Here is an 8,073-nt window from a genome sequence, read left to right as displayed (position 1 = left end):
TACTCGGGGATGTTGGGCATCTGTGAGTACCCAAATAAGAAAAAAAAATAAGAATTCAGCGGGCTCTGGACAGTGATGGCTACTGGCTCTTTGGTCTGTCAACCACAAGCTTTTGTTCAGTGTTTCATCCCATTTAAATGCATCGTGGGAAAGAGTGTGGGTTCTGGAGCCAGCCTGCTTGCGTTGGAATCCTCACTCTAGCTTAGACTCTAAGCTTCAGGGTTTTCATCTGCAACATGAGGTAAGAACAGTACCTGCTTCTCAGAATAGGTCTATGGGTCAAAAGAGAAAATGCATGGTGCCTGGCGCATACTAAGTGCTTGCAAATGCTAGCTGTTATTTTCCCAGTCCCCATCAGGGTAGGGGTCATGCTTTATAGCTCTTGTCTATCCCTCACTGTGCCTAGAAAAGGCCTTCACACATAGAAGGGAAACATCAAATAACTTTTGGAAGTTGAAAGAAGGAACACGTTGAATTGAATAGAGGACATTTTAAAAGCCGCTGGATGTTGTCTTTGGGCATGAAGAATAGCATGAGACGATTATGAGAAGAGGAAGATACACAGTGAAGTAGTTTTGCCTCAAAACCCTGCTTCTCCACTCTGGACCCGGGCATCCCGGGAGGGCTTCCCAGTCCTGTTGCTCCTCCCTTGGCATCATGCCTCGTCTGCACTTTTTGGGAAGATGTTTTTCAAAATGATCCTTTGCATGAGGATGTCGCCAATGTTCATAGAAAACCTAGAGGTGAAACACATGATCAAGTAGGAATGATTTATGTATGGAATTACCATACTGTTGTCCGCACTTTGGTCTTTAAGACAGTGTCTTCTTTGGTGCTCCCCAAATAGCAAGACGGTGAAGTACTTCATCAGCTGAAAGCAAAATTGCCACTATGAAAAATGTGGTGTGTGCTGACGACGATCACTCCCATGCCGGTGGGTGGTGGCAGTGCCGCTAGACAGCAGGCCAGAAAAAGCCGCAGTCGCTGATTGCACTTTTAACCCAGTGATAAGTGGGACACTGAAAACCCGGTAGAATGAGAACTACAAATATTTAAGCTATCACTTCACTCCTACATCTGATGATGGAAAGTTTTATCTTAGAGTCTGGATAAACGTGAAGAGAGTTCCTTGCATCTACACATTAGGATTTGGCGGCAGCATGACTAGTATTTTTCCTTGTGGCGGGTGTGGCAGGCATTGGGATGGGAGACAGGGGGGACTGAAACTGACATCAGAGCTGGTGGAAGGTGTGGCTTTTCCTCCCTCCCTGGACCCTGGGCTGTGAGCCTATTCTCAATCCTTTTGGACCAGAATCCGATCTTTTTGCTCAGGGCTAAACATGACCTGGTCTGGTACATTTCTAAATGTGACCTGTTGGGTTAAGAGCCATTATGAGGTCATGCAGTCAGTTTAGTGGCTAGGAACCAGTACTGAAAAATTAGATCGGGTAATAGGATAACATAGGAGAGAAGGAAGTACAGAACACATAGTAAGGGTTAGATTTGTTTTACGAAATTTTGTTCTCGTACGTTCGTATGCATGTGCGTTTACAGGTCAAGTTATAAATTCTGTTTCTGACTTTGAGTCTCAGGTTAATAAATTCTGAAAGATACTGGCTAAGGATCTGTGTTCCTCTGTTCATTTGTATTAGAGGTTACCAAGCAGCCTCGATAGACATTTCCACTTCCAGGTTGCTGGTCATCGCCGACATCTTTTCTGTGCACTTCACTGAGCTGCCCACCCAGCAGCTAACGTGGCTAACAGTTAACATTTACTGAGCAATTATTGCTTGTCAGGCAATGTGGTAAGTGTTTTGTATGTATTTTAACCCTTAAAACAGCCCTACCAATCAGATACTATTTTATACTTATTCCAGTTATATGGGAGAGGAAACTGCTTAAATCGCTTGCTCAAAAGTACATACCCAGAAAGGAGGAGAGCTAGGATTTGAACCCTGATGTCTTGGCTTCAGAAGGTCCACCCATGACAACTATTAGGAAGCTCAAGGAGCCGGGCTGGCCCTTGTTAGGGCTGGAAAGAGCTTTACGAACTCTTCAAACTGAGCTCCTTTTTTACCTATGAAAAAACTAAGACCTAATGCGATTAAGTGAGTGATATCAACAGCAATTACTGGCACAGCCAGGGCTAGAGTTCAGATTGTGTGCTTTCTTTCTGCCCCTGGTTTTGAAGAGTTTTTTTTTAAATTGTTTTTTATTTTAATTCCAGTATAGTTAATGAGAACTTTTGACTATATCGGAATAATCGTCTATAGATTAAAATGTCATAGGGTGCCTGAATCTTATAAATACTGCTCCCCTCAGGATGCCTGGGTGGCTCAGTCGGTTAGGTGGCTGCCTTTGGTTCAGGTCATGACCCCAGCATCCTGGGATCCAGTCTCCATGGGGCTCCTTGCTCAGCAGGGAGCCTGCTTCTCCCTCTGTCTGTGTGTGCGTGCACTCTCTCTCTCTCTGATAAATAAATAAATAAATAAATAAATAAATAAACAAAATCTTTTTTAAAAAGGCTTAAAAAAATAAATGAATACCGCTCCTCTCTTTGGTTGCTAAGAAGCTCAGAGCCAAATTTAAAACTCACTGAGTAGTTACAATTCAACCTTTATTTTGCCTTTGTCTTTATTCATTAAAAATAAATTTTCCCTGGGGCACGTGGGTGGTTCAGTCAGTTAAGCGTCTGACTCTTGATCTCAGCTCAGGTCTTCATCTCAGGGTCATGAGTTCAAGCCCCACATTACTTAAAAAAAAAAAAATTCTCTCCTAATATCTTTATCTTTTACAATCTTGCTATGTTGTGTGATTTGGGGAGCTGCTTCAATTTTGTTTCAATGAGAAAAGGTTTAATTTAAGAAGTATTCCATTAATAGAAAAGATTCAATTGTATCCATCTGAATGATCAAATAAAATGAGCTGTGAGAGGGGAAGTGGGTGCTGGACAAGGCCAGCAAGGAGAGGCAGTGGCCTGAAGAAGACACTGGACGGTAGAGGAGAAGTTAGGAAGCAATGAAAGATCTTCCATGAAGATCTCCCTGCTGCTCTGACTCCTGCAGTACAAAGAACACATCTGGTTTGCAACGGCAACATGGCCTCAGCTTCTGCGTCCTCCCACCGCGCCCCTCCATGAACCCCTTATTACAGCAAGGCTGGGCCTATACCGGCCCCGCTTATTGTGGGGTCTCAGCCTTCAGTTTGAGTTTGTGCTACTGCCACGTACCTCTCAATATGTTACTCTTTCAAGGAATACCTTGAAGAATTTTCCTGAAGGAATAATCTTTCAAGCGAAATCCTAATCACTGCATCCCCAAATAATCCCTTTTTTATCTTAATTTCTCTCCTGAGTTTAGTTATGGGATGCTCATGTTTTACAGCCATATTTTAGATTGTACGTTTCAGAAGGAATGGAGTGTGTGTGTGTGTGTGTGTGTGTGTATGTGTCCCCCAAACATACATCAGTACTTAGCACATTGGAGATGATCGTGGTATATCTTAAATTAAAAGAGACAATGGAACTTGATAGATCCTTTATTCCTGGTAACATATTCAGAAACAAAAAAGATGCAAAGATTATTCCACCCTTTCTTGCTCTGATTTCCTGTGGCTATTAGGAAAATCCTTCTATGACAGAGACAAACATCAAAATCATTTTGAATATATTTTGGCACTTTAATGAGCAATAGGCACAATTTGCTTACAGCATTTATAAGAAGTTTAATATTATGTTATTTGAGCTGAGTCTAGGTAATTCTTAAAAATCCATTTAAAAGTCATAAGCATTTCAAACTATTGGAATGTTTTTGTCTGTTTTTTTCATGGTCTTTTTATTTTGTCGCTGATATGGAAAGGGCAGTGAACTTCAGGGTATGCTACCACATCATCCTGCTTATTCTGTCATCAGAAGATTGTGAAACGAAAGCAAGATGGCTCCCAGAAGTTTCCTTTGATAGCTGTTACTTCACTGACCCAGAGCTATGTAACTTTTCCAGCGATAACTCCCTAATTAGTTGGAGCTTTAGTATCCTCTGCCTGCATCTTGTCCTCAGCCCAAATGTTCACTTATCTAAACCAAAGTGCTACATGACGTCTTTGTTGTTTTAGGAACAGAGTTACCATTCCCAGGCTGCCCCCACACTATCTGAGATATGTGTTATATGACACATCTTCAAACTCAGAGAAGGATGTATGAAAAAAAAGATCTTACTAGTTTGAATTTTTTTGCTAACAATTTCAAATAACCAGTTCTTAAAAGCAGTTTTACTCTATGTGCTGCTGAATTTTAGCTTGTATATCTCTACCTAAGACATACGATTGTTATGCACGTCAGCATGGTGAGAAATCAAAAAGATTCAAAAAGGGGTCTTTCAACAGCACCAATTTGAATATGAATAATAGTCCTTACATGGAAAATACAAGCATTGTGTCTCTTATCTTACAATTGTGAAAGAAAAAAAAAACATTTTGGAAAGGGAAATAAGAAAATACAGGATGGGGCCTGTGATTGAGAAAGTATGACTGTTCTTTCTGATAAAAATTAGTAAGGGAGCTTAACAGCCCCTTCCAGTAAATTAAAAGGAACTAACTTAGAAGGAACAAAAGTCAGAAAGTCAGAAATGAATAAATGCGGAGAGTGCGGGCTATATTAAACATAAACCAAGATGGTCAGTAGTAGTTGTAGCTACAGATAGTGGGGTGAGCAAGATCAGAACGGAGTGATCCCCAGGTCCCAGGTCCCAGGTGGCAGCCTTGAGAAGGCTAAGAAGTCTGAATCCTATCCTTAAGAGCAAAGACCAAAGTGAGAAACAAGTGAAAAAGTGGAAACAAAAGGGAACATAGCCTCGTACATGAGCATGTGGAAGCCGAGCATGGGGTAAGTTAAAGGTAACAATTGCATATATAGGGTATGTGCTGCGTCTGTTTCACTGGAGAACCCTGGCTAAAACAGGGCCATACCCCTGGGGAAAAAAGCAGTCAATAGAAAGGAAAGAATTTTGAGGAAGCCCAGATGTGAGATTTACTATACAAAACTTTAATGAGCTATTCTAAATATGATTGAAGAACTGGAGGAAACCATGTCCAAAGAATAAAATGAAAAATTAAAAACAATGTCACATCAAATAGAGACTATCAATAAAGAAATATGAATTATATAAAAAACCAAATGGAAGTTGTGGAGTTGAAAAGTATAAATGCTGAAATGAAAAATTCAGTAGAGGAACTCAGTAGTACATTTGAGTTGGCAAAAATAAAAATCACTGGACTTGAAGACAGGTCAATTAGGATTGTATAGTCTTAGGAACAGAAATAAAAAGAATGAAAAAGATTATCAGAAACTCAGAGACCTGTAGGACATCATCAAGCGTACCAACATACATACTGGGAATCCCAGAAGAGAGATGAGAAAGGGAAAAAGAGGATATTTGAAGAAATAATGATCAGAACAAATCCCAAATGTGATGAAAACCATGAGTCTACATCTCCAAGAAGCTCGACAAGTTCCAAGTAAAATAATCTCAGAATATACAACCTACACACATCATCATCAGTCTGTAGAAAGGGAAAGAGAGAATCTTGAAAGCTGGAAGAGAACAACTCATCATGTATAAGTGATCATCAATAAAAGTCATAGTTGACTTTTTAGCAGAAACCATGAAGGCCAGAAAGCAGGAGTATAAAATATTCAAAGAGCTGTCAAATAAGAATTCTATACCCGCAAAATTATCCTTCAAAAATAAAGAAACCAACACATACCCAAATAAGCAGAAACAGAGAGAGTTTGTTACTAGAAGACCTGCCTACAAGAAATGCTCAAGAGAGTCCTTCAATCTGAAATGAAAGGACCCTAGACAGTAACTGGAACCTGTGTGAAGAAATAAGAATTGGAAATGGTAACTACATAGATAAATATAAAGCACAATAGAAATTTATTATTTGGTTTTAATGCTTTTCTGTATTCCTATCTGATTTAAAAGTCCAAAACCAGTGATTATAAATCTGTATTGATGGGCATATAACATATAAAGATATAATTTATATACAGCAGTGGTACAAAGGAGGAGGGAAGGTATAGAGCTATATAAAAGTGGAGTTATTTTATACTATTGAAATTATTTGGTATTAGTCAGAACTAGCATGTTCAAATTTAGATATAAATTATAGTTCCTAGGACAACTAACAAGATAGTAACTCAAAAAAATAGTGAAAGAAATGAGAATTAATTTGGTACACTGGAAAATATGTGTTTAACAAAATAGCAGTAATGGAAAAATATAGGAACAAAAAAGACTTATACAAATAGAAAGCAGATAAGAAAATGGCAGACTGGCAGATATAAACCCTACCTTGGACATGGAGCAACCAGAACTCCCATACATTGCTGGTGGGATACAACCTCTTTGGCAAAAGTTCCAGCAACTTCTTTTAAAATTAAACATATACCTACCCATGATCGAGCAGTCCCAATTCTACGTTTTTACCAAGAGAAATGAAAACATATGTATATACAAAGACTTATAGAAAGAATGTTCACTGCAGCTTTATTCATAATTATAAAAAACTGGAAACCACCCATCCAGAGCCCATTCCTCTGTTCATCAAGAGGAAAGTGGGTAAACAGATTGGGCTGTGTTCATTTGATAATACAATGAAAATAACAAATGACTCATTCATGCAAAACCACATATAAATCTCAAAAAATTTGTGCTGGGTGAAAGAAGTCTTACACGAACTAGTTTTTACTGTGTGATTCTATTTCTATGAGGTTCTGGAATAGATGGTGAACAAAATCAGTATCAGTTGCCTCTGGAGGTGGAGTGGGCAGCAAGGATTGACTACAGAGGAGTTTTAAGGAAACTTCTGGGGTAATGGAAATATTCCTTATCTTGACTAGAGTCTGGGTTGTTACACAGGTGTATGCATCTATCAGAAGTCACCAAATGGTGGGGCGCCTGGGTGGCACAGCGGTTAAGCGTCTGCCTTCGGCTCAGGGCGTGATCCCAGCGTTCTGGGTTCGAGCCCCACATCAGGCTCCTCTGCTATGAGCCTGCTTCTTCCTCTCCCACTCCCCTGCTTGTGTTCCCTCTCTCACTGGCTGTCTCTGTCTCTGTTAAATAAATAAATAAAATCTTTAAAAAAAAAAAAAAAGAAGTCACCAAATGGTATGTTTAATTATAAGGTGTTTCATAATATGCAAATTTTACCTTTAAAAAAGCCTGCAAGGGCACCTGGGTGGTTAAATGTCTGCCTTCAGCTCAGGTCATGATCCCAAGGTCCTGGGATCAAGCCCTGTATTGGGCTCCCTGCTCAGAGAGGAGTCTGCTTGTCCCTCTCCCTCTGCCCCTCCACCCACCTCTCCTGTCCCCTGCTCATGCTCTCTCTCTCTTGCTCTCTCTCAAATAAATAAGATCTTAAAAGAAAAGAGCCTGCAAATTAATATTGAACTTTTGTTAATGATATGCATGCTGAAAGGTTTAGGGGTGAAGCTCTGCAACTCACTTTGAAATACATCCGAAAAGTAAGATGGTTTTGGTGGTGAGACAGATGCCCAGCTAGACAGAAATGGGATAAAGCAAATAGGGCGAAATGCTGACAGTTATAGAATCTAGGTCGTGGAAATACGGATGTTCGCTAAAAATTCCCATTTTTTATATGTTTGTAATTTTTCATTACAAAATGTTGAGAAGCAACTGTATTTAATTAAATGCGTTGGAGTTCAAGGTCATTCTCGAAGCAAGCACCTTCTTAGAAGGCAACTGGCCTGGTGGAGGGAAGCATGAAATAAGGATGTGCTGTTCAAAGAAAGCTGTGTAGCCTTGAGTACATTGTGTCACCTCCCTTCATCCCATTTTCTAATCTATCAAATAAGTCCAATAAATCCCCACCTTGCAAATTTGTAATAAGTATTGGAGACACTTGGTCTTCTGTGGGTAATGAAAATATAGCATTTAATTCATCGGTATTTGCTACATGTCATACTCTTAAGCCTCTTAGTTGTTACCAGATGGTGTAACAACACTTCATTTCCAAAGGTAGTTAAGATAATTGAATAAGTTAATGCATGTAAAG

The sequence above is a fragment of the Ursus maritimus genome, unplaced genomic scaffold, assembly GCF_017311325.1.
Source record: "Ursus maritimus isolate PB19 unplaced genomic scaffold, ASM1731132v1 scaffold_29, whole genome shotgun sequence".
Taxonomy (NCBI): Eukaryota; Metazoa; Chordata; class Mammalia; order Carnivora; family Ursidae; genus Ursus; species Ursus maritimus.
Note: the sequence above shows the minus strand (reverse complement) of the source record.